The sequence below is a fragment of the Triticum aestivum genome, chromosome 2B (assembly GCF_018294505.1).
Source record: "Triticum aestivum cultivar Chinese Spring chromosome 2B, IWGSC CS RefSeq v2.1, whole genome shotgun sequence".
Lineage (NCBI taxonomy): Eukaryota > Viridiplantae > Streptophyta > Magnoliopsida > Poales > Poaceae > Triticum > Triticum aestivum.
Window position 1 is genome coordinate 767,866,097 of NC_057798.1, and position 27,699 is coordinate 767,893,795.

At 42.5% G+C, this 27,699-nt stretch overlaps 1 long non-coding RNA gene across 2 annotated transcripts; it reads left to right on the plus strand.

Annotated features, from left to right (window-relative positions):
• The first annotated feature begins 24,843 nt into the window (after positions 1 to 24,843).
• LOC123047263 (uncharacterized) lies at positions 24,844 to 27,687 on the plus strand. Of its 2 annotated transcripts, none has more exons than XR_006422886.1 (4): positions 24,844 to 25,329; positions 26,075 to 26,133; positions 26,500 to 27,195; positions 27,304 to 27,687. It is a non-coding gene; the product is annotated as an uncharacterized lncRNA (long non-coding RNA). The 2 variants fall into 2 exon arrangements; XR_006422885.1 differs by having other exon boundaries at positions 24,846 to 25,329; positions 26,500 to 27,178.
• Positions 27,688 to 27,699: the final 12 nt, after the last annotated feature.

A 27,699-nucleotide genomic window follows, 5' to 3' on the forward strand; every position in this document is an offset into this window, starting at 1 on the left:
AAAAATTCTGAAAAAGGAAGACTAGGGAAATTTGTGCACCAATCCATAGAAAAAAGTATCAGATCAAAATCACGTTTCAATAAAATTCTGGAAATTATTTACTAGGCGCAGAAGTTTCTGTTTTTCAGCAGGATCAACACAACTATCACCGTAAGCTATCCTAAAGGTTTAACTTGGCACAAACACTAATTAAAACATAAAATCACATATAACCAAAGGCTAGATTAATTATTTATTACCAAACAGGAACAAAAAATAAAATTGGGCTGCCTCCCAACAAGCGCTACTGTTTAACGCCCTTAGCTAGGCATAAAACACGAATAGATCTAGGTATTGTCATCTTTGGTATGCAATCCATAAGTGGCTCTCATAATAGATTCATATGGCAATTTAATCATTTTTCTAGGAAAGTGCTCCATGCCCTTCCGTCATGGAAATTGGAATCTAATGTTTCCTTCTTTCATATCAATAATTGCACAAATCGTTCAAAGAAAGGTCTACCAAGAATAATAGGACATGTAGGGTTGCAATCTATATGAAGAACAATGAAATCTACGGGCACATAATTCCTATTTGCAACAATAAGAACATCATAATCCTTCTCATATGTTTCTTAATAGTGGAATCCGCAAGATGCAAATTTAAAGAACAATCATCAAATTCACGGAAATCTAACACATCACACAAAGTTTTCGGAATCGTGGAAACGGTAGCACCCAAATCACACAAAGCATGGCACTCATAATATTTAATCTTAATCTTAATAGTAGGTTCCCACTCATCATAAAGCTTTCTAGGGATAGAAACTTCCAATTCAAGCTTTTCTTCAAAATATTGCATCATAGCATCAATGATATGCTTAGTAAAAGATTTGTTTTGATTATAAGCATGAGGAGAATTCAACATGGATTGCACAAGGAAATACAATATATTAAAGAACAATTGTCATAATTAAATTCGTTGAAATCCAAAAGAGTGGGTTCATTGCTACTTAAAGTCTTGACATCTTCAATCCCACTTTTATTAATTTTTGCATCTAGATCTAAAAACTCCAAATCATTGGGACGCTTTTTAACTAAAGTTCTGATATAGACATTACTACCTCAGATACTACACAAATTACAAGAATATATATTTGACAGAATCATCCAATATTCTTATAAGCCACATGTGAAGATGAGAAGTATATGCAATGTTGCATCGATTAGACTCCAGAAGAAAAGCATGCACATCTTCTAGCGTGCACATGGGCCAAGGGGATTTTCTTTTGAGTTACTGGACCAAGACATGGGCGTAGGATTTTGGGCTGAACCCAAGTGCTTCACCTCAAGCTTACGAGACCTGGAATTCCCGAAATCACTAGTTAAGGACTACTCCTTGCAGAGATCACTCCAACTTCCCCAGGTTGCGACAAGAGGCGCGCTGCATGTGCGCCACTTGTCGCAACCTGGGAGTTTTCCCTTTTTTTTGGAGATTCATTTATTCAAAACGTTTTATCTCTTAAACCGTGCGTCCAAATCTTTAACTGCTTTCGCTGTTCGATTCCTCGCGTCAAGATCTTCAAAACTAGATCCCATGTTGATAGGTTTTGACGAACTTTTTATTCATGAAAAAAACCGGATGAAAAAACCGAACTGAGATCACAGGTTTTTTCCCTTTCCTAAAGAGGCATGCCCGTGCCTCTGACGAAATCACAATCGTGCCTCTCGCGGAAGCAAAACCGTGCCTCTCGCGAAAGAAATAAAAACAGAAAATGCATTTTTTTCGTTTCCGAGGAGGCACGGCCGTGACTCTCGCGAAAGCACAACCGTGCCTCTCGCGGAAGCAAAACCGTGCCTCTCGAGAAAGAAAAAAACAGAAAACGTGTTTTATTCCAAGAGGCACGTCCGTGACTCTCGTGAAAGCACAACCATGCCTCTCGCGGAAGCAAAACCGTGCCTCTCGCGAAAGGAAAAAAACAAAAAACACGTTTTTTTTGTTTCCAAGAGGCGTGGCCGTGCCTCTCATGAAAGCACAACCATGCCTCTCGCGAAAACAAACTGTGACTCTCGCGAAAAAATGCATTTTTTTGCTCGAAAAGCTAGAGAAGACTGGTGGAAAACCAAAATGTTAAAAAACCCGAAAAAACCGTTTAAAAAGCCAAAAATGCGTGCAGAAAGTAAAAAAAATAAAATTCGGAAGGAGCGCCCAGAGTGTGACACGTGGCGAATGGTTGAGAGCATGCCAAGTGGTGCTGATCATTGCGAGGCTCCCAAAACAGCGCTCATTAATTACTTGCTCTCCGGAATTCCACACATACTCGGCCGAATGATCGTTCTGCCGATGTACTCAGCCGCATAAACTCTTAATAAATAGTAGTCATCTATTAGGGTTTAGACTCAGGTTTTGTTTAGAGAAGTATAGTTATTGCTACTTTCATTTGTCTTCACTCGTAGCGGCTAGTGCGACCGTCAAGACATCCTATCGAAACCCAACTTGTGAGATTTATTCATCTAGCATATCCGCAATTTTAGATTGCTTGGCTATTATTTTCTTGCATGTTCTTCGATTTGATTGCAGGAAAAATCCTTCGTGGATAGGTCGATCACTCCGTTGGCTTGGTCGATAATACTGTGGAGTTGTTTCAGCGATTGCCATGGATATCAGTCCTGTACCGTTGGTAGCCAGATCGTGAGGGTCAAGTCTCATCCAAAATCATAGTTATCTCCCTCTCATCAAAAGATCGGGCTCCAATTTACATCAAGTGGTATCAGTTTTCAGTTTCATCGGTGAGAGATTTACATTTTTATTAGATTAGATTGTTTTCAGTCCTACAACCCACAAAAAAGCCACAAAAAGTTAGATTAGTTCATCCGCTACACCTATCTTTTTAGCCTTTAGCAATTTTGCATCTAGTATTTGCTTTGTTGAATTTTTTGTTGCATTCGTCCTCGTATTAGTGTTGGTTTAGATTCGTTTGAGAAAAACTTGTCTACTAGATCGAACTGTTTTTGTCCATCATATCTTCTGCCACAAGCTCGTCCAGGAAAAGAGATTGCATCCGGTTGTTTCTAGTGTTGCCGATTTGTGCGTGCAATCCGAGGTCCCATTAGTCAAGTCCGTCCTGTCTGCCGCTCGCCTGCCACCACCGCATGTCCGCCTCACATGCATACACGTTTGTGTTTGGGCCGGCCGCACGTGTCCTGCACCCGCTGAGGGAGTCCTGGACTAGGGGGTGTCCGGATAGCCGAACTATCATCATCGGCCGGACTCCAAGACTATGAAGATACAAGATTGAAGACTTCGTCCCGTGTCCGGATAGGACTTTCCTTGGCGTGGAAGGCAAGCTTGGCGATACGGATATGTAGATATCCTACCATTGTAACCGACTCTGTGTAACCCTAGCCCTCTCCGGTGTCTATATAAACCGGATGGCTTTAGTCCGTAGGATGAACAACAATCATACCATAGGCTAGCTTCTAGGGTTTAGCCTCCTTGATCTCGTGGTAGATCTACTCTTGTAACACACATCATCAATATTAATCAAGCAGGACGTAGGGTTTTACCTCCATCAAGAGGGCCCGAACCTGGGTAAAACATCGTGTCCCTTGTCTCCTGTTACCATCCGCCTAGACGCACAGTTCGGGACCCCCTACCCGAGATCCGCCGGTTTTGACACCGACATTGGTGCTTTCATTGAGAGTTCCTCTGTGTCGTCACCGATAGGCTCGATGGCTTCTTTGATCATCACACCGATAAGCCGAAGTGGGGCTGGATGCAGAGGAAGGCCTCACACACGATGATAAATGCCGAGATATTGAGGATGAAATTCATGGCCAGATCATGGAAATCCAGGCCGTAGTAGAACATGAGCCCCCAGACAAAGGGATGGAGTGGGAAGCCCAGTCTACGGAGGAAATGGGGAAGAAATACTACCCTCTCATGGGGCCTGAGGGTGGGGATGAGCTCTCCCTGTCGGGGAGCCGATGCGCGATGTTGCTGGACAAATATCCGGCACTGCGCAGCTTCTGGATGTGCCCCTCCGTGACGGAGGAGGCCATCCACTTGCCTCCCACTCCAGACATAGTTGGAGGAGGTTGAGGTGAGATGTGCGGACTTGGGCGCTGGAGCTCGAGTTCGCAGAGATGGATAAGCCAAGGAGGAAGAAGGTGCAGGTAAAAGGGTTGGATCTTTATCCCCTTATATGGGCGGACAAAAACATGTGTCCCCACCGGCCTGATGAAACTCGCTTATCTCCCAAGCGCCGCAATCAATGGCGCGGTTGGGTTACCCACGTCCGTATTGATGAGAATCCCGGAATAAGGGGAGCACGATCTCTGCTTCGACAAGACGTGCCAAGGAAACCGCTTCGCTAAACGCGCTGAGGTGGTACAATAAAAACGATTCAAGTAAAGGCTTGGTAGTGGTGTGATGTCACGCCACCAAATACGTCAGCAGATCGAACTTGTGTAAATATTATTCTCTCTACGGTGGTGCGTGGAATTTATTTTGCAGAGCCGGACACTATCCTGGTGTTCACAATCTTCCATAAATTATTCGGAGGAGGAACCCGCCTTGCAATGCCGAAGACAATATGCGCGCCGGACTCATCGTCATTGAAACCTGGTTCAGGGGCTACTGAGGGCGTCCTGGACTAGGGGGTGTCCGGATAGCCGAACTATCATCATCAGCCAGACTCCAAGACTATGAAGATACAAGATTGAAGACTTCGTCCCGTGTCCGGATAGGACTTTCCTTGGCGTGGAAGGCAAGCTTGGCGATACGGATATGTAGATCTCCTACCATTGTAACCAACTCTGTGTAACCCTAGCCCTCTCCGGTGTCTATATAAACCGGATGGCTTTAGTCCGTAGGACGAACAACAATCATACCATAGGCTAGCTTCTAGGGTTTAGCCTCCTTGTTCTCGTGGTAGATCTACTCTTGTAACACACATCATCAATATTAATCAAGCAGGACGTAGGGTTTTACCTCCATCAAGAGGGCCCAAACCTGGGTAAAACATCGTGTCCCTTGTCTCCTGTTACCATCCGCCTAGACGCACAGTTCGGGACCCCCTACCCGAGATCCGCCGGTTTTGACACCGACACCCGCTCTCCCGTGTAGGCAGCTTGCATCCATGTTTCACATCAAACAACAGCGCCGCTGTGTCTACCGTAGTGCGCTGCTACATCACCGTTTGGAGTTATCTGGAGTTCCATTAATCTATGATCTCAAGTAGTAGTAGTAGTACACGATCCTGTATCTTGTAGTAGCACTTGATTCTGTAATATCTTTTATCTCATATCCTGAATATTGGTTGGTAATGGCCTGGAAAAAGAAAAAGGAAAGAGAAAAAGAAAAGAGAAAAAGAAATAAAAAAGAAAAGAAAAAGAAAAAATAAGTTTAGAAAAATCAGGACGGCTAACATCTCTTTTGAACTGCTTTGTTCTAATTGCTACTCGGGATATTATTTTTGCTGCTACCTGATCGCCACTCCATCAAAGTGGCGGAGACAGGCCTGGGGCAGCTAGGGCTATAGCCCCAGGCCTAGCAACAACTTCCCTTATAATTCCTTCATAGGAAGTATAGAAAGTCACATAAATTTAGCGCTCAACATAGCATAGCCCCAGGCTTAACCTGCTGCTAGCTCCGCCACTGCCATCAATTAGAGGCAGAGACATGCCTGGGGCAGCTAGGGCAATAGCCCCAGGCCTAGCAACAACTTCCCTTATAATTCCTTCATAGGTAGTATAGAAAGTCACAGAGATTTAGCACTCAACATAGCATAGCCCCAGGCTTAACCTGCTGCTAGCTCCGCCACTTCCATCAATCAGTGGCGAAGACAGGCCTGGGGCAGCTAGGGCTATAGCCCAAGGCCTAGCAAGAACTTCTGTTATAATTCCTTCATAGGAAGTATAGAAAGTCACAGAAATTTAGCGCTCAACATAGCATATCCCACACTTGAGGGCCTCACCGCGGATGTGAAACTCACCAGCAAGCGTCTCACCCAACTTGAAGGTGCTCATTGCGCCCGAATAGAGGCTCGAAGCCATAGAGGATGCACAGGGTGTTGCAAACGCACAACTAAAGGACATTTTGTCACGTCTGGATGAGTTGCAGACTGCACACCCCATCAACAACAATGTTGATCCGCGCAACTCCATTGGTGGCGCCGCTATTTCGCGAGATCAGTGTGTGCCCATGGGTCATCCATAACACCCAGGTACAGCCACTGATGCCACCACCATAAACTAGCACCAACGCATTCCTCTCCGTGTCAACGATGGATATGGGGATAACTACATGGATTATTCCGGTCACACCGAGGACGACCAAGCGGTCGACCACCAGAATGATTGTGATCATCAACAACTGCGTTTCAATCGTCAAGGTATGGCACGAGGTCCATCCAGGTATGATGTTCGAGATTATGACCACTCCAGTGCTAAAATTAAATTTACTATACCTTATTTTAATGGTAAATATAATCCAGATGTTTATCCTTATTAGGAACTCTCTGTTGAACAAAAATTTGCATGTTATGATATTCCTAAGAACCAAAGAGTTAAGGCAGCCACTAGTGACTTTACAAATTTTGCTTCCATGTGGTGGAGTGAATATTGTCGTATTAATGCAAATAATATACCTACTACTTCGGATGCTTTAAAACGAGCTATGCGACAGCGTTATGTTCCTTCATATTATGCTCGTGATAAACTAAATGAATTTCAACTTTTAAAACAAGGTAGAAGTACTGTGGAGGATTATTATCAAGAATTGCAAACTGGCTTAGTGCGATGAGGATTAGTTGAAACCGAAGATGCTATGATGGCTAGATTTTTAGGTGGTTTGAATCGTGATATTTAGGATATCTTGGACTATAAGGATTACAATTCTATTACTTGTTTGTTTCATTTTGCTTGTAAAGCTGAAAGGGAAGTACAGGGACAACAAAACAAGGGACGAGGTAACTTTTCTGCAGGTCGTCACTCATCATGGACACACTATCCCACCCACTACCGAGGAAACACAACATACCTCGAACAATGGTGCACTCCCGACAAGTTCAAAATCAGCTCCACAATCCTCTACGGCGTCGAGAGCAATTTCTCAAGTACCCACCACTTCGTCTGGATGCACAAGGGACATGAAGTGTCATATATGCAAAGGTAGCGGGTAGTTGATGAAGGACTGCCCAAATAAACATACTTTAATTGTGCGAGAACATGGTGAGTACTACTCCGCTAGTGATTTGGATGAAGATACACCTGCTATGCTTGCCACCAATAATCTAGGTGACACTAAGGAGAATGAGACGGAGGCAATTGATAACCTACAAGTATAGGGGATCACAGCAATTATCGAGGATAGAGTATTCAACCCAAATTTATTGATTCGACACAAGGGGAGCCAAAGAATATTCTTAAGTATTAGCGGTTGAGTTGTCAATTCAAACACACCTAGATAACTTAGTATCTGCAACAAAGTATTTAGTAGCAAAGTAGTATGATAGCAATGGTAACAAGGGCAAAAGTAACGATAGCAGTTTTGTAGTAATTGTAACAGTAGCAATGGAAAAGTAAATAAGCATAGAACAATATGTGAAAAGCTCGTAGGCAATGGATCAGTGACGGATAATTATGTCGGATGCAATTCATCATGTAATAGTTATAACATAGGGTGACACAGAACTAGCTCCAGTTCATCAATGTAATGTAGGCATGTATTCCGAATATAGTCATACGTGCTTATGGAAAAGAACCTGCATGACATCTTTTGTCCTACCCTCCCGTGGCAGCGGGGTCCTAATGGAAACTAAGGGATATTAAGGCCTCCTTTTAATAGAGTACCGGACCAAAGCATTAACACATAGTGAATACATGAACTCCTCAAACTACGGTCATCACCGAGAAGTATCCCGATTATTGTCACTTCGGGGTTGTCGGATCATAACACATAATAGGTGACTATATACTTGCAAGATAGGATCAAGAACTCACATATATTCATGAAAACATAATAGGTTCAGATCTGAAATCATGGCCCTCGGGCCCCAGTGACAAGCATTAAGCATAGCAAAGTCATAGCAACATCAATCTCAGAACATAGTGGATACTAGGGATCAAACCCTAACAAAACTAACTTGATTACATGGTAAATCTCATCCAACCCATCACCGTCCAGCAAGCCTACGATGGAATTACTCACGCATGACGGTGAGCATCATGAAATTGGTGATGGAGGATGGTTGATGATGATGACGGTGATGAATCCCCCTCTCCAGAGCCCCGAACGGACTCTAGATCAGCCCTCCCGAGAGGTTTTAGGGCTTGGCGGCGGCTCCGTATCGTAAAAGAACGATGAAACTTCCTATCTGATTTTTTCTCCGCGAAACGGAATATATGGAGTTGGAGTTGAGGTCGGTGGAGCATTAGGGGGCTCACGAGACAGGGGGCACGCCCAGGGGGAGGGGGCGCGCCCCCCACCCTCATGGACTGGGTGTGGGCCCCTGGCATTGATTCTTTCGCCAATATTTTTTATATTTTCCAAAAGTTATCTCTGTGGATTTACAGGTCATTCCGAGAACTTTTGTTTCTGCACAAAAAAAACACCATGGCAGTTCTTCTCAAAACAGCGTCAGTCCGGGTTAGTTCCATTCAAATCATGCAAGTTAGAGTCCAAAACAAGGGCAAAAGTGTTTGGAAAAGTAGATACGTTGGAGACGTATCAACTCCCCCAAGCTTAAACCTTTGCTTGTCCTCAAGCAATTCAGTTGACAAACTGAAAGTGATAAAGAAAAACTTGTACAAACTCTATTTGCTCTTGTTGTTGTAAATATGTAAAGCCAGCATTCAAGTTTTCAGCAAAGATCATGAACTAACCATATTCACAATAACACTTAGGTCTCACATTCACTCATATCAATGGCATAATCAGCTAGCAAGCAATAATAATAAAACTCAGATGACAACACTTCTCAAAACAATCATAATATGATATAACAAGATGGTATCTCGCTAGCCCTTTCTGAGACCGCAAAACATAAATGCAGAGCACCTTTAAAGATCAAGGACTGAGTAAACATTGTAATTCATGGTAAAAGAGATCCAGTCAAGTCATACCTGATATAAACTAATAGTAATGCATGCAAATGACAGTGTTCTCTCCAGCGGGTGCTTCTTAATAAGAAGGTGATGACTCAACATAAAAGTAAATAGATAGGCCCTTCGCAGAGGGAAGCAGGGATTTGTAGAGGTGCCAGAGCTCGATTTTGAAATAGAGAGATAAATAACATTTTGAGCGGTATACTTTCACTGTCAACTTAACAACTATGAGATCTCGATATCTTCCATGCTACATACATTATAGGTAGTTCCAAAACAGAATGGTAAAGTTTATACTCCCCCACCACCAACAAACATCAATCCATGGCATGCTCGAAACAACGAGTGCCTCCAACTAACAACAATCTTGGGGGAGTTTTGTTTATTTATTTTGATTTGCTTTGATCTTTTTGATCATGGGACTGGCATCCCGATTACCAGCCATTTTCTCGTGAATGAGGAGCGGAGTCCACTCTTGAGAATAACCCACCTAGCATGGAAGATACAGACAGCCCTAGTTGATACATGAGCTGCTCGAGCATACAAAACAGAATTTCATTTGAAAATTTGGAGTTTGGCACATACAAATTTACTTGGAACGGCAGGTAAATACCGCATATAGGAAGGTATGGTCGGCTCATATGGAATAACTTTGGGGTTTATGGAGTTCGGATGCACAAGCAGTATTCCCGCTTAGTACAAGTGAAGGCTAGCAAAATACTGGGAAGTGACCAACTAAGAGAGCGACAACAGTCATGAACATGCATTAAAATTAATCAACACCGAGTGCAAGCATGAGGAGGATATAATCCACCATGAACATAAATATCGTGAAGGCTATGTTGATTTTTGTTTCAACTACATGCGTGAACATGTGCCAAGTCGAGTCACTCAATTCATTTAAAGGAGGATACCACCCTATCATACCACATCACAACCATTTTAATAGCATGTTGGCACACAAGGTAAACCATTATAAGCTCCCAGCTAATTAAGCATGGCATAAGCAACTATAATCTCTAATTATCATTGCAAACATGTTTATTCATAATAGACTGAATCAGGAACGATGAACTCATCATATTTACAAAAACAAGCGAGATCGAGTTCATACCAACTTCTCTCTTCTCAATCAGTCCATCATATATCATCATTATTGCATTTCACTTGCACGACCGAACGGTGTGTATAATAATAAGAGTGCACGTGCATTGGACTAAGCTGAATCTGCAAGCATTCAATTCAAGAGAGAAGACAAAGTAATATGGGATCTTGGTTAAATAAACAATCATGCATATGAGAGCCACTAAGCATTTTCATTATGGTCTTCTACTCTTGACCCCCAAAGAAAAGAAAAGAAATAAAGCTATTTACATGGGAAAGCTCCCAACAAGCAAAAGAACGAGAAATCTTTTTGGCTTTTCTTTTTAACTAATTCTACTATAGGCAAGGAAATTAAACTAAATATATTTTTTTAGATTTTCTTAAGGTTTATCAAACACACAAGAAGAAAACTAGAAAAGGAAATTAAACTAGCATGGATAGTACAATGAAAGAGTATGAGCACTGACAACTAGAATATTGTGTGAACATGAATGTAAAGTCGGTGAGGAATACATACTCCCCAAGCTTAGGCTTTTGGCCTAAGTTGGTCTATGCCCAAGGATCGCGGCTACTCTCCCCAGTGTACTGATGAGTGTCTTCGTACTGCCACTGACTGGCGATCTCCTCCGGATCCCACTTATAAGATGATGGACGATAAGGGTCCAGTGGTGGTTCCGGCTCAGGCCCTGGAGCAGATGTTTGGCCTCGATGCGCGTACACTGCCTTCGGCGAGACAAGGTAATGCCCTGCAGTTAAATCGAACAAAGAAGGTGCAGGCAGGGTAATAATCTCATTGTGTTTCTTATTAAATCTCAGGTTATACAGGAGCATCTTATCATCATTGTAAACAATAAACTCATGCGCTACCATGCTCCTGTAATCTAAAAGGGTAAGAGGCAGCAGTGTCTCCTCTTCCTCATCATGTCTAATAGGTATCTGAAAATGTTTAGCAAGGTGTGCAGCATAGATACCTCCAAAGATGGGACCCTTTGTACGATTTAGGCTTAACCGTTTAGCAATAACGGAACCCATACTAAAAGTTTTATCACCGAATAAGGCATGGAGCAGAATAATAATATCAGGAACACTGAAGTTTCCACTATTTCCACGACCAATTAAGCATCGACTAGTAAATATGGCAAAGTAGCGTAAAATAGGAAAATGTATGCTAGCGATTCTCGCATCGGAACCCTTCTTCGATTCTCCTATAGTAATAGTATCAACGAAACCATCCACATCTTTACAATATGGTTCATCTAAGCTGCCCTCAAAAGTTATTCTACAAACCGCGCAAAAATGACGTAATGGCATTTCCTTAGCCTCATCATATAAATGAAAAGATACTGAAGGAGGTGAATTATTAGGATGATAATAAAAGTTTTGCATGAAAGTATTGGTAAGTAAGAGGTATTATTCGATCCGGTCGTGGAGGAAGTCGGTGAGGCCCGCATTTTCAGCCAAAGAATAAAAGTCTTCATAAATCCCGGCTGCTCTCAAGAAATTATCACATGGCCACTCACAAGGCCTTACTTCTGCTACGCGAGGAAGATTATACTTGGCCTTTTCTTTCTCCTTAGCTTGCTCATCCTTGGAGCCTTGGCTAGAACAGCCCCTCAAGAAAAACCTCTTCATCCTTTTCTAAAAATTCTGAAATGTTTAGTAACTTCAAAATAGAAGTAAAACAAACTCAACAAGATTGATAGCAACTACTCCCACAAGTGCCTAGAGCCTATATCATGCATTAGAATTACTTGGGACCTCATAAATTTAACATACAAGCTCAAGAACAGGGTCACCAAGGCAGCAAGAATTTGCAACAAATAAAGCACTAGAACAAAAACTAATTGGATCATTGGAGGAGTCACATACCAAGCAACAATCTCCCAAAGCAGTTTTGTGAATGGAGCTTTGAGCAAGGAGATCGAAAATCGCAGCAAAACGAGCTGGAACTCGTGCTTGAGTTGGATGGGGATTTTTTTGCGAGCAAGATGGAGTGTGTGGGTGCATGAGTAAGTGGAGGGGAGCCACCATGGGCCCACGAGACAGGAGGCGCGCCCTGTAGGAGTGGGCGCGCCCTGGACCCTCGTGGCCAGGTCCTTGCTCCCCCTGTTGTGTTCACAGTGCCAAATATTCTCAAATATTTCAGAAAAAATCATATTAAATTGGCATGGCATTTGGTGAACTTTTATTTTTGGGATATTTTTTATTGCATGGATAATTCAAAAAACAGACAAAATATTCTATTTCTACTTTATTTATTCTAAGTAACAGAGAGTAAATAAAGGGTACAGAAGGTTGTGCCTTCTTGTTTCATCCATCTCATGATCATCGAAAGGAATCCACTAACAAGGTTGATCAAGTCTTGTTAACAAACTCATTCCGAATCACATGAAACCAGAGAAATTTTGAAGTGGCACTATGTTACCTCAACGGGGATATGAACATCCCCAATAATAAGAATATCATACTTTTTCTTTGCAGTAGGAAGAGGAAATTCAAAACCTCCAAATATAATTGATGGAATTTTCCCAATAGAATTTATGCTGTGAACTTGAGGTTGTTTCCTCGGGAAGTGTACCGTGTGCTCATTTCCATTAACATGAAAGGTGACATTGCCTTTGTTGCAATCAGTAGCAGCACCTGCAGTATTTAAAAAGGGTCTACCAAGGATAATCGACATACTGTCGTCCTCAGGGATATCAAGAATGACAAAGTCTGTTAAGATAGTAACATTCGCAACAACAATAGGCACGTCCTCACAAATGCCGACGGGTATAGCAGTTGATTTATCAGCCATTTGCAAAGATATCTCAGTAGGTGTCAACTTACTTAATTCAAGTCTACGGTAGAAGGAAAGAGGCATAACACTAACACCGGCTCCTAAATCACATAAGGCCGTTTTAATATAATTTCTTTTGATGGAGCATGGTATAGTGGGTACTCCGGGGTCACCAAGTTTCTTAGGTATTCCACCCTTAATGGTATAGTTGGCAAGCATGGTGGAGATTTCAGCTTCGGGTATTTTTCCTTTTATTTGTAATGATATCTTTCATGTATTTAGCATAAGGGTTTGTTTTAAGCATATCATTTAAGCACATGCGTAAGAAAATAGGTCTAATCATTTCAGCAATGCGCTCAAAGTCCTCATCATCCTTTTTCTTGGATGGTTTAGGAGTAAAAGGCATGGGTTTCTGAACCCATGGTTCTCTTTCCCTAACATGTTTCCTAGCAACAAAGTCTCTCTTATCATATCGTTGATTTCTTGATTGTGGGTTATCAAGATCAATAGTAGGTTCAATTTCTATGTCATTGTTGTTACTAGGTTGAGCATCTATATGAACATCATTATTAGCATTATCATTAGGTTCATGTTCATCTCCGGATTGTGTTTCAGCATCAGAGATAGAAGTATCATTAGGAGTCTTAGGTGTTTCTACATTAGGTTTGCTAGAAGCATGCAAAGTCCTATCATTTTTCTTTTTGTTTCTAGAAGAACTAGGAGCATCTAGGTTATTATTCTGAGAATCTTGTTCAATCCTCTTAGGGTGGCCTTCAGGATACAAAGGTTCCTGACTCATTTTACCAGTTCTAGTAGCCACTCTGATAGCAAAATCATGTTTATTATTTAATTCATCAAGCAATTCATTCTGAGCCTTAAATACTTGTTCAGCTTGAGTGGTGACCATAGAAACATGTTTACTAGTGAGTTTAAGTTCACCCTTAACTCCAGACATATAATCACTCAAGCGTCCAATCATATAAGCATTATTTTTCAACTGTCTACTAACATAATCATTGAAATTTGCTTGTTTATCCATAAAGTCATCAAATTCATCTAAGCACTGGCTAGCAAATTTAGTAGACAGGATTTCAACTTTATCATATATGTAGAGAGAATTTACCTTCACTACCTGTGTCGGGTTATCAAGACGATGTGTTTCTTCAACAGGCGGTATATTAAGACCATGTATTTCTTCAGTAGGAGGTAAATTTTTAACATCTTCAGCTTTAATACCTTTTTCTTTCATTGATTTCTTTGCCTCTTGCATATTTTCAGGACTGAGAAATAGAACACCCCTCTTCTTCGGAGTTGGTTTAGGAATAGGCTCAGGAGTTGGCTCAATTGGCTTAGGAAGAGTCCAATTATTTTATTAGTCAACATATTATTCAATAACAATTCAGCTTGGTCGACTGTTCTTTCCGTGAAAACACAACCAGCACAACTATCCAAGTGGTCCTTGGAAGCATCGGTTAGCCATTATAGAAGATATCAAGTCTTTCATTTTTCTTAAGAGGATGATCAGGCAAAGCATTAAGTAATCGGAGAAGCCTCCCCCAAGCTTGTGGGAGAGTCTCTTCTTTGATTTGCACAAAATTATATATTTCCAGCAAGGCAGCTTGTTTCTTATGAGAAGGGAAATATTTAGCAGAGAAGTAGTAAATCATATCCTGGGGACTACGCACACAACCAGGATCAAGATAATTAAACCATGTATTAGCATCACCCTTTAATGAGAAAGGAAATATTTTAAGGATATAATAATAGTGAGATTTCTCATCATTAGTAAACAAGGTGGCTATATCATTCAACTTAGTAAGGTGTGCCACTATAATTTCTGATTCATTGCCATGGAAAGGATCAGATTCAACTAAAGTAATAATCTCAGGATCAACAGAGAGTTCATAATCCTTATCGGTAACAAAAATTGGTGAAGTAGCAAAGGCAGTATTATATTTCATTCTAACATTCAGAGTTTTCTGTTTCAGCTTAGCTAATAATTTCTTAAGTTCTAATCTACCATCACAAGCAAGAAAATGTCTAGCAGTTTCTTCATCCATAACATAACGCTCAGGAACAACAGGCAATTCATATTTAGGGGGAGAACCTTCATCATAACTATCTTTAATATAATCAGTTTCAAGAATTTCATTCTCCCTAGACCTAGTAAGTTGTTTATCAAGAAATTCACCTAATGGCACGGTAGTATCAAGCATAGAAGTAGTTTCATCATAAGTATCATGCATAGTAGAAGTGGCATCATCAATAACATGCGACATATCAGAATTAATAGCAGTAGCGGGTTTAGGTGTCGCAAGCTTAGTCATAACAGAAGGAGAATCAAGTGTAGAGCTAGATGGCAGTTCCTTACCTCCCCTCGTAGTTGAGGGATAGATTTTAGTTCTTTGATCTTTCAAGTTCTTCATAGTGATCAGCAGATATAAATCCCAAGTGACTCAAAGAATAGAGGTCTGCTCCCCGGCAACGGTGCCAGAAAATAGTCTTGATAACCAACAAGTATAGGGGATCACAACAGTTTTCGAGGGTAGAGTATTCAACCCAAATTTATTGATTCGACACAAGGGGAGCCAAAGAATATTCTTAAGTATTAGCAGTTGAGTTGTCAATTCAACCACACCTGGATAACTTAGTATATGCAGCAAAGTATTTAGTAGCAAAGAAGTATGATAGCAATGGTAATAGTGGCAAAAGTAACGATAGCAGTTTTGTAGTAATTGTAACAGTAGCAACGGAAAAGTAAATAAGCAAAGCACAATATGTGAAAACCTCATAGGAAATGGATCAGTGATGGATAATTATGTCAGATGCAATTCATCATGTAATAGTTATAACATAGGGTGACACAGAACTAGCTCCAGTTCATCAATGTAATGTAGGCATGTATTCTGAATATAGTCATCCGTGCTTATGGAAAAGAACTTGCATGACATCTTTTGTCCTACCCTCCCGTGGCAGCGGGGTACTAATAAAAACTAAGGGATATTAAGGCCTCCTTTTAATAGAGTACCGGACCAAAGTATTAACACATAGTGAATACATGAACTCCTCAAACTACGGTCATCACCGAGAAGTATCCCGATTATTGTCACTTCGGGGTTGTCGGATCATAACACATAATAGGTGACTATAGACTTGCAAGATAGGATCAAGAACTCACATATATTCATGAAAATATAATAGGTTCAGATCTAAAATCATGGCACTCGGGCCCTAGTGACAAGCATTAAGCATAGCAAAGTCAGAGCAACATCAATCTCAGAACATAGTGGATACTAGCACTACTAGGGAAAAGCCTAGCAGCAGCGCGGGTTTTGGGCCTCTCAGTAGCGCGGGGACAGGTGCTACTAATAAGGCGCTACAGCTAACGTATAGCAATAGCGCCTGTTGTCCCACGCTACTGCTATACATGAATAGCTGTAGCGCTGTTTTGAAAAGGGCGCTGCTGATATTATCTGCAGCGATTTTTACCGGGAAGCGCTACTGGTAATGCGGCGCTACTGCTAAATTCCCCCCCCCCCCTCGCTACTACTAGTTTTATTAGTTTTTTCCTGCATATTTGTTTTTGTATTTGTTTTGTATTTGAATAGGCTTTATACAATAATCTTTAGCATATCATACACATACAAATGTAATCATAGCATATACATACAATTAGTCTCATCAAATCATGTCATCATCATAATCATCATCCAACACAAAGTGGTCTCTCGTCATCATCTCGAAAATAGCGATACAAGTCCTCGATTACTTGCAAATACATCGTCATCCATCTAAACAATGGTATACGCGAGAAGAGCTATCACTTTGAGTACATGAGTTCGTATCCCTCTCTCGCATTAGCGTGAACCTAAACTAACTACTGCCTGTTGCTCGGAAACCAGAAACCGGTACACCTGGGCCTGACACTCCGGCCACTCGTCGTATATATACTCCTGGCGTAGCACTTCTTCGCCATCGATGATCTATGCACCTGCATCATCACATGAGTCGACGATATGCAACATATATAGTTGAGCAACAGAAAGAGATAGACTTGGCAAAAATAGAAACAACATATCATAAGCATAAATAACAAAGTTCATCGTACCCAAAATGCCCTAACTAGAGTGATCTTCGCTAGTCGAGGAGGAGGACGGTTTAATTACATCACAAATAAAGTTTCACCACGCATAACTCAAAGTTTTGTCATACAGAAAGTATGGGCTAAACGGACACATTATCATATATCGACAATCACTCCAACATGTCGTGCCATCCATCGAGGTCAGGGAGATAGTCCCTGAGCTTAGTGAAAGGCTTCATGTCGAGATGTTGAGAGGCTATCCATGTTCGGACGTCTTCCCGCGACATTTGTCCTTCTTCGTAGAACATCCCTATTTTTTGGACGACCTCCTTCATGATGATTTGGGCAAGTTCGCGCTAGATGTGAGAGAACTCGGCTCGAAGTTGATGATCCTCGATATCTCCTACGTTCTTTGCCCATTGCAGAATATGGGCATCGCCGGATCTAGGTGACATGCGAAGGTTCTGGTGATCCCGTTTGTACTCCAGCATGTGGTGTAGGACATAGAATCCATCATTAAGAGAATTTTTCGGTTGCTGGATGCAGCAGAAGTCGGTCTTATGGCGGAAGGCAACCCTGCCGCCCCTTCTCTTCTTGTCCCTAACCTCTCCACCCCTTGCTTGGTAGTAAAACATAGCACTGTCGAGAACATCCTTGATGTGGGTGTAATCCTTTTTGTGAATGTTCTTCGAAGAGTCCAAGTAAATAGTATGGGAGAATCGAGGGTATAGGATGATGAGGACGGCGCGCCCGCCGCTGCGCAAAATAAGTACACCTCAAATTACTTAGCCTCCACCATGCAAATGAATGATTGAAATCGAAGGAAGGATAGCAGCGCGGATGACTTACATGGGATGATAAGGCACGAGAATCGCCCCTCTTGTCCTTATTGGAGAGCATGAAATTGACAATGTATTACCTCACGTATACACGGTGCTCTGCGCAGACTCCCAAGAAGCCCTCGTGCATGTAGTACGGGTCAGCGACACATATATGAGATATCTACTCAAACCCGATGATGTAGTTCATGTGCAAGGCATAAAGGCGGACAAACGTAAAATCCAGCTTCTTCACGTGAAACATGTCGAATATGTAACCGAATCGGAGGAAGAACTTATCCGCGGGGAAGCTGTCGACGTACGACATTTGCCGCGGAGCGTTAACCATGTAGAGTGGGTATCCTGGATCTGTCGAGGCGATGAGGCCTTTCTCTACCCGCAGCACATCATCATGAACTCCGTAATGACTGGTGTTGTCTCGTAAACCTTCTTCACTGGGTCCCAACGGTGCCGGGCCCTCAAGACGTCATGCTCCTGCGGACGGTGAAATCCGCCAAGGGGTCTGGGATGCCCAGACTCGTGGCTTCCACGTCCTCTTTGGCCCATTTGGACCTCTTTCCGCCGTAACCACGGCTTCCGAGGTGGTGGCTCCCAATGTTCCTCTGTTGAAGCCCCTTCATGTACTTAGACTTTTTTTTGGCAGCTTCGGCCTCGCAAGCCTCCTTGAATATTTGAAAATGCTCTTCTGTGATTGTCGGATTATCCTTTACAATCTCGGAGTAGGGTTCCTTCTTGTCGATGATCCTTGCTTTCACTCGAGTTTTCCAGGCGGCCAACGCGTCGCTAAACTTGGTCATGTCATGTTTGTTTATCTTCTTCATTGTCGGGTCCTCGTCTGGATCTTCATAATCCTTCTCATTCCGGCCCAAGAACAAGAATATCTGGTGAAACTTCTTTAGGAGGGAGCTCCTCATATTTTCTATCTTCTGTAGTTTCTCATTGTTGATGGTGGCGGTTGTCCGTACGATGCAGCCTATTTGATTGTCGTAGCATCGACGCGCTTCCTCGGGCGCCTTTGGCTCAAAAATGCCGTCGTCCACCTCCGTGACCACCAGTCTAGTAGTCCTGACTTTGTTAGGAAGCCGTTGCCTCTTTGCTTTCGGTTCTACACCGGCTCCGCTCCCCGAGGCAGCACCGGTCTCAGTCTCAGCGCCGGTCTCGATGACGGTCTAAGTCTCAGCGCCGGTCTCAGTCTCAGCACCAATCTGTGTGTCGGTCTCAGTCCCTGATGCCACCGGTGGGCCCAGCAACAATATCGGTTGATGGTAAGGCTAAAAAATTCGTCTGCCGCCCGATAGACGTCGTCCCAATCACCAAAACCCTGTCCTTCATTGTTGCTAGCCATGTTTCCTATGATTAAATCTAGTCAATTAATTCTAGACCTAATAAAATGAATAATGACATAAAAAGGCCTATTGTTTTGCAGGAATGTTGACTCCTTCCTGGTGTGGCAAATCCCGGGCACTCGATATGTCCTAGTTTGTAGCACAAGTCATGCCGAAATTCACGGAAAATTTCGGCAAGACCATTGCTAAAAAGTGGACAAATAGAGAACCTGAAATTTGTCGGAACAGAAATGAATCATCATTCCGGCAAAACATAGGCCACTCAGCATCATTCCCTGGAAACATTGTTCAAATATCGCTCTTCGACACCGCAACACATGTCCAAATATACACGAGCAACCACATGTCCAAATTTCACAAGCTAATTCAAAAACAAAGTGTAGAAGAAAATTCATTTAACTACTAATAGAACAAAATTCAGTTAACTTTAGTGCTCTATAATGATGAAAGGAAAAAAAATCAGTTAACTACTAATTTCATTCATTTAGGTTATTCATTTAACATCACCTAATTAACCTACTGTACCACTACTACTAGCAGCACTACTAACCTAATTAACCTAGCAAAACTCTAGTGCCCTAACTGAAAAACATCTAATTAACATCTACTAGTACCACTATTTCCCTAACCTAATTAACATCTACTAGTATCACTATATACTATACACGCAGCATCTACCCTAATTAAACCCTACTGCCCTAACTAACTTTTGTTGTAAACCAAATTTTTTGCTCTAAACTAATTTTTGCTCTAACATCTACTACTTAACATCCTTTGCTCTAAACTAATTTTTTTGCTATAAACAAAATTTTGCTCTACTAATTTTTTCTCTAAAATGCAGAGAGAGAGGAGTCGGGGGGAGGGGTGGGGGATTTACAGAGAGTGGAGAGACGGTGGCGGGGAAGTGCTCGGTGACGGAGGCAGGGGCGGAGAGGGCGGGCTCGGGCATGGGCAACGGCGGTCCTGGGTGGGCTCGGGTGGCAGTGAGGTGGAGGGCACCGACGGTGACGTCGAGGGCGGCCTTGGGCGGCGGTGGTGAGGCTGAGGGCGGCCTCGGGCGGCGGCGGTGAGGATGACGGTGGCCTCGGGGGGAGACGGTGAGGTTGCGGGCGTCCACGCCGGCAGGAAACGGCGGCGAAGTGGGGCGACGATCAATTGGGGAGACGGCAGCGAGGGCGAGGGATTTGGGGAAGAAGTGTGGTGGCCGGGGGGCGGGGGGGGGGACCGCTGTTTAAGTCAAACGTAACGATAGCGTGTTTCTGAAACGCGCTATAGCTAAGTTAGCTACACCGCGTTTCCTGAAACCCGCTACTGCTATTCCTTTCTCCTTTTTTCCCTTTTTTCTTTTATTTTTCTTTACATTTTATTTTTTTTCCTTTCTCCTTTTTCTATTTTTTTCAATTTCATTTACTTTTCTACTTGTTTTTCACTTTATTTTATTTCCGTTAGCAGCAGTGCAATACACGTAAGCGCGCTACAGCTAAGGAGAGTAGAAGTAGCATTGGGCTAGTATACACGCTAGTGCTAGGTTGGGCTAGCCATGTGCGCTCAGTTCAAACATAGTAGCCGCGCATTTCGCTTGTACGCGCTACTGCTAAAGTCATAGCAGTAGCGCAGTTTATTTACGCGCGCTGCTACTAAGTAGCAGTAGCGTTTGATTTTGTACAACGCTACTGATAACATTCTGTGTATAAGGTTTTCCCTAATAGTGTAGGGATCAAACCCTAACAAAACTAACTTTATTACATGGTAAATCTCATCCAACTCATCACCGTCCACCAAGCCTACGATGGAATTACTCACGCAAAACGGTGATCATCATGAAATTGGTGATGGAGGATGGTTGATGATGACGACGGCGACGAATCCCCCTCTCAGGAGCCCCGAATGGACTCCAGATCAGTCCTCTCGAGAGGTTTTAGGGCTTAGTGGCGGCTCCGTATTGTAAAACGCAATGAAACTTCCTCTCTGATTTTTTCTCTCCGCGAAACGGAATATATGGAGTTGGAGTTGAGGTCGATGGAGCATCAGGGGGCCCACGAGACAGGGGCGCGCCCCCCACCCTCATGGACAGGGTGTGGGGCCCCTGGTATTGATTCTTTCGCCAATATTTTTTATATTTTCTAAAAAAATTCTTCGTGGATTTGCAGGTCATTCCAAGAACTTTTGTTTCCGCACAAAAATAATACCATGGCAGTTCTGCTGAAAACAGCGTCAGTCCGGGTTAGTTCCATTCAAATCATGCAAGTCAGAGTCAAAAACAAGGGCAAAAGTGTTTGGAAAAGTACATACGTTGGAGATGTATCAGCGATACATGTTAATGCTGCGATGGCAGATCAATACCCAAGCCTTGTCACCATGCGAGTACTTAGTGCCTAGGTGGGGCATACTGAGATGCCTCAAGGCCATAATCTTTTTCAAACTAAGTTTGTTGTCAAAGGGCATTTTGTTCGTGTGATAATCGATAGTGGAAGCTGCAATGATTTGGCAAGTATAGAGATGGTAGAGAAGCTTGGCCTCACCACTACAAGACATCCCCATCCATATAACATACAATGGTTCAATGACTGTTGTAAGTTGAAGGTAACACGTCATGTGAGAGTACACTTTACACTTGGTTCATATCATGATTACGTTGACTATTATGTCGTACCTATGCAAGCTTGTTCTTTATTGTTAGGTCAACCTTGGCAATATGATAATAGTGTTATCCATCATGGTAGAACAAATTTGTATACTCTTGTGTTTAACGAAAAAAATCATTACCTTGCTTCTATGACCCCTGATGAGATAATAAGTGGTGAGAAAGCTAAATCAATGGATCGTACTACACGCAATATGCTTGCTATCAATTCTGAAATTTCTCCATTGACTGTCCCAACTTCTGAGCGGGACATATTGTGTGCCCATATAGTTAGTTTTCCTCCCCATAATTCATACATAGACTATGTGTGGGATCAAACTTTTCATGATATTCCTAATGGTGCTATTACAAATTTATTTCACCCTCATGAGCTAACGCCTTCGGAACAGCCTATGTATGTTGCATCTATTTCTGTGTTGCTCTATGATGTGTTTCAGATAAATACAAGCCGGTGACGGCTTTGTTTTCAAGAAGGAGAGGATGATACGGACATGACTACCTCAGATACTACACAAATTACAAGAATATATATTTGTCAGAATCATCCAATATTCTTATAAGCCACGTGTGAAGATGGGAAGTATACGCAACGTTGCATCGATCAGACTCCGGAAGAAAAGCATCCACATCTTCTAGCGTGCCCATGTGTCAAGGGGATTTTCTTTTGAGTTAATTGACCAAGACATGGGTCATAGGATTTTGGGCTGAACCCAAGTGCTTCACCTCAAGCGTATGAGACCTGGAATTCTACACGTACTCGGCCGCATGATCGTTCTGCCGACGTACTCAGCCGCATAAACTCTTAATAAATAGTAGTCATCTATTAGGGTTTAGACTCGAGTTTTGTTTAAAGAAGTTTAGCTACTGCTACTTTCATTTGTCTTTTCTCGTAGCGGCTAGTGCGACCGTCAAGACATCCTATCGGAACCCAACTTGTGAGATTTATTCATCTAGCATATCCGCAATTTTAGATTGCTTGGCTATTATTTTCTTGCATGTTCTTCGATTTGCTTGCATGAAAAATCCTACATGGATAGGTCGATCGCGCCGTTGGCTTGGTCGATAACACCGTGGAGTTGGTTCAGTGATTCCCGTGGATATCAGTCGTGTATGGTTCTCCCTGTGTGGTTGGTAGCCGGATCGTGAGGGTCAAGTCCCACCCAAAATCATAGTTATCTCCCTCTCATCGAAAGATCGGGCCCTAGTTCACATCAATTTGACTCATCTCCAGTCCCATCTTTATCAAGATTTACATTAGAAAACAAAGATTCAATAGGAGTCACATCAATCACTTTTAGATCTTCATCATTATTTTCATGAAAACTAGAAGAACACGCTTTTATAAACCGATCTTTTTTTGCACGCATCTTAGCGGTTCTTTTTTTGAACTCATCAATGGAAATCCTCATGGCCTTGAGGGACTCATTCATATCATGTTTAGGTGGAATAGATCTAAGTTTCAAAGAATCAACATCAATAGAAATTATATCCACGTTCCTAGCCAAATCATCAATCTTGAGAAATTTTTCTTCAATCAAAGCATTGAAATTCTTTTGCGAACTCATAAATTCTTTAACACTAATTTTAAAATGAGGGCATCTTATTAAAATTTCCATAAGAACTGTTGTAGGAATTACCATAATTATTAGAGGAATTACTAGGAAATAGCCTAGGATTAAAATTACCTCTATACGCGTTATGACCAAAATTGTTCCTACCAACAAAATTCACATTCATAGATTCATTATTATTCTCAATCAAAGTAGACAAAGGCATATCATTAGGATCAAAAGAAGCACTCTTATTAGCAAATAATTTCATACGTTCATCCATCTTTCCACTCAAAACATTAACCTCTTCAATCGCGGCACTTTTTTAACAGTGGATCTTTCGGTGTGCCATTGAGAATAATTAGCCATAACATCATCTAGGAGTTTAGTAGCCTCTCCTGAAGTAATTTCCATAAAAGTGCCTCCCGCGGCTGAGTCTAAGAGATTTCTAGAAGCAAAATTCAATCTGGCATAAAAAATTGTATAATCATTCACAAATTCAAACCATGTATAGGGCAATTTCTTATCATCAATTTCATCCTCTCCCAAGATTTTACAACATGCTCATGATCAAGTTTCTTAAAATTCATAATATCGTTCCTAAGGGAGATGATCTTAGCGGGAGGAAAGTACATAGAGATGAAAGCATATTTACACTTGTTCCATGAATCAATACTATTTTTAGGCAAAGATGAAAACCAAGTTTTAGCATGATCTCTAAGTGAAAATGGAAATAGCTTCAATTTAACAATATCATTATCCACATCTTTATTCTTTTTCATATCACACAAATCAACGAAACTGTTTAGATGGGATGTGGCATCTTCACTAGGAAGGCCAGAAAATTGATCTTTCATAACAAGATTCAGCAAAACGGCATTAATTTCACAAGTTTCCGCATTAGTAGCGGGAGCAATCAGAGTACTAATAAAATCATTATTGTTGGTGTTGAAAAAGTCACACAAATTGGTATTATCTTGAACCATCGTGACAAAGCAAGCAATCAAACACACGAGCACACAAGAAGCAAGCGGAAAGGACGAACAGAAGAGGGGCAAAGAAAAGGCAAATCTTTTTGAAAATCGTATTAGAGGTGGGGAGAGGAAAACCAGAGGCGAATGGCGAATAATGTAATGCAAGAGATGAAAGTTAATGATGGATACTTTGTATGGATTGACTTGACGTAGATCTTCCCGGCAACGGCGCCGGAAATCCTTCCAGCTACCTCTTGAGCTTGCGTTAGTTTTTCCATTGAAGAGGAAAGGGTGATGCAGCAAAATAGAGTAAGTGTTTCCAGCTACAGCTAGCCCAATCCCACGCCGGACCACACCCCTCGATCCATTCCCACAGCCCACCAACCGTCCCAGCCCAGTACTCCACACCCACCCACCCCCGATCCAGATCCTCCGATCCACCTCGTCTCCTCTCCTCTGTCGGCCTCCCTTCAACCTCCTCTCCTCTCCTCTGTCGGCCTCCCTTCAACCTCCTCTCCTCTCCTCTGCCGCCGGGATCCCCTCCCCGTTCTTCTCCGATTGCTGTCGTCCCCATCTCCTCCTCTCTCCCATCCATGGCGGGATCCTCTGCCGTGTACACATCCTGCAGGCCGCACGCGCGCGCAGCCTTCCTTGACCACCCGGCCGACCAGGCCCATCACGGCGGCCAGCCCGGGCTGCTCCCCGGCATGGCGTGGAGGCGGGGCGGCGCGGCGACCCCGCGGGCGAGCCTAGTGGCGGTGCGGACGGCGACGGAGGAGGCGGTGTACGAGGTGGTGCTGCGGCAGGCCGCGCTGGTGGAGGACCTGCAGGGGCGTGGGGCGGCACGGGATGCTGAGGCGGGCAGGCGCCGGTGGCGGGATGAGCAGCTGGAGCAGGAGGGTAACGCCGAGCTCAGCATACAGGTAGTTTCATATGGGCAGCACAACAGCCACAACGGTGTTGCCGTTCTCCACCATGACTCTGTTCCGTTCCTCACATGTACATCGCTAGCACATGGACGATGTTTGGCTGCAACCCCTACTATGGCTAGCATAAGAGAATATCCAGAAACAATCAATCACATAAATAAGATGAGAGTGTATCAGGCATGTACTCTTGATTGCAGATTGGCGTCTTTGAAGCTTATGAATTAATTGATTGCTGAACTTTGTAATTAAGAAATTGCTAGCTCTCTCCCTGCAAAAGAAAAGGAAGTAGCTAGCTCTACGCTATGCGTGTATTAAGATCTTCCGACAATGCTAGGCTTTCGAGGTTTCCTCTTTAAATTAAGTGTGCAATTCTTACTTCTGATCATTACAATTACTTACCGCAATTTCTTTTTCAACCAGCAAAATGTAGGGAAAATCCCTATGGTAGTTTTCAATTTATCATAAACTAGTGGGTACATAAAAAGGAGCAAAGACTCAGTTAGGTTACATTAGGAGCCATGAGCATTAACTAAAAAAGTAAAAACAGAGGAGAGGGTCCAGTGAGTAGCTGGGTCCCTAGCAACCAAAAGAAAAAGAGCAAAACAGAGACCAATTTCTTACTGTTAATTGTCTTATCTTGTGTTGTACGTCATGCAATTTTCTGTTCAGCTGACTGCTTATCCAATATTAATTATTTAGTAGGCTATATTAGTAATTTGATTTTTCTTGTTTTGTGCAGTTTGGAGAAATTCATGGTTATTTACCGTTTTGAGTTAGATTTATTCCATTTGAAATGAGGTACGTACTAACCTTCTTCTTCGCTGTATCATATATCTTCGTTGTTTCGGTCAAACTAGCATAAACCTTAATTCTTAATGCTGATGTGTTTCCGCCCAACTCATACAGTAAGCCATGATAGTTACTTCATTTGCATTGGCTTAACTTTTGAGGACAGAAGTTTCCCTTTCACACTCTAGCGATTGATTTGCTCCATCCAGGGAGGCTTGCATTATGCAAAATGTCTATATCAGCTAGAGAAGTAGTGGAAATCAGTAAACATTATTATTCTTATGCCTTATCTGAATAGCTTGAGAAATTCATATATTTATCTGTGGTTAATTCTTCCTTATTTAAAATATTTATTTGTTAAATGTTGGTGGGCAGGGCATATATACTTGATTGGGTATACGGGATCTGAATTTCGGCGCACATGATCTTACTAGCTTCTAAATCCGCTGAGCTGTACTGATGATGGTATGTTTGCTACTCACACATTTTATCCAAAGGATCCTTATGTCGAAACGATGGCCACTTCGAGGTTGCTAGTATGTATTTTCACACCATATGTATGCTTGTGCTTACCTCCATATGTATGCTTGTGCTTACCCCATCCGCCTCGGCACATTCAGTCCAAATTTGACCAAATACTGAAGATGGTGCACTTGTGGGTGCTACGTGCCATGCATCTTGCCCAATCTCACGGAAATAATCAGTAAAAGGCAGCAGTGTTTAGTCGTCCGCCACAGAGAATCGTCGGCGATATTAATTAGTATATCTCAGCCCATTGTTCTTGCTAATGAAGACTGTTACCAATATTAATTATCCTTTCTTGTCTCTCAAAACTATCAGCCTGAATCATAGAATGATATATTTTCTTTAGGATTCATGTTTTCTCTTGTTATTATACATTACAATGAGTTCATTGTATTCAGTTTCTTTACAACTTCATGCACCTGAGCTATTTGCAGAAGGAGGGGAGCTGGCCTTCTTCACGTCTCGGGACAATGTCTTCCTTGGATTCAACAAGGAGGGGACCCAGCCTTCTTCACGTCTCGTGCAACAAGTATGCACAAGCCTCTGGTTGTTACTATTGATTCATGTGCATGTGCTAAAAAGAAAGAAAATACTCTAATGGATTTGAACGAGGACACGAACTAATAAGTGTTTACTTCCCCGACGTGGGCGCAGGGGTGATCGACGGGGTCTACCACAACCAGGTGGGTGTCGTGCTCTTCAACCACTCGGAGGCGGACTTCGCTGTGAAGCTTGGATACTGCATCGTGCAGATGATCGTCTAGGTGATTGCGACGCCGGAGGTCGCCGAGGTGGAGGACCTCAATGCCACCGCCCAGAGGGAGGGAGGGTTCGGGTCCACCTGCGTTTGAACTCCAAGCCTTGGTAGATACATCTAGAGAAGTGGTCTGGTTGTTTGCGTCTGATGTTAAACGGGATCTGGTGATCCCTTGGAGTTGAGATGTTCAATGTTGCAGCCATGAACGCCGGAAGTGCTAAACTGGTTCTGTGACCTTAGTTTTTTTTTGCATTGGATGTGTCTTGATTTCCATCAATAAATACTGCATCTGA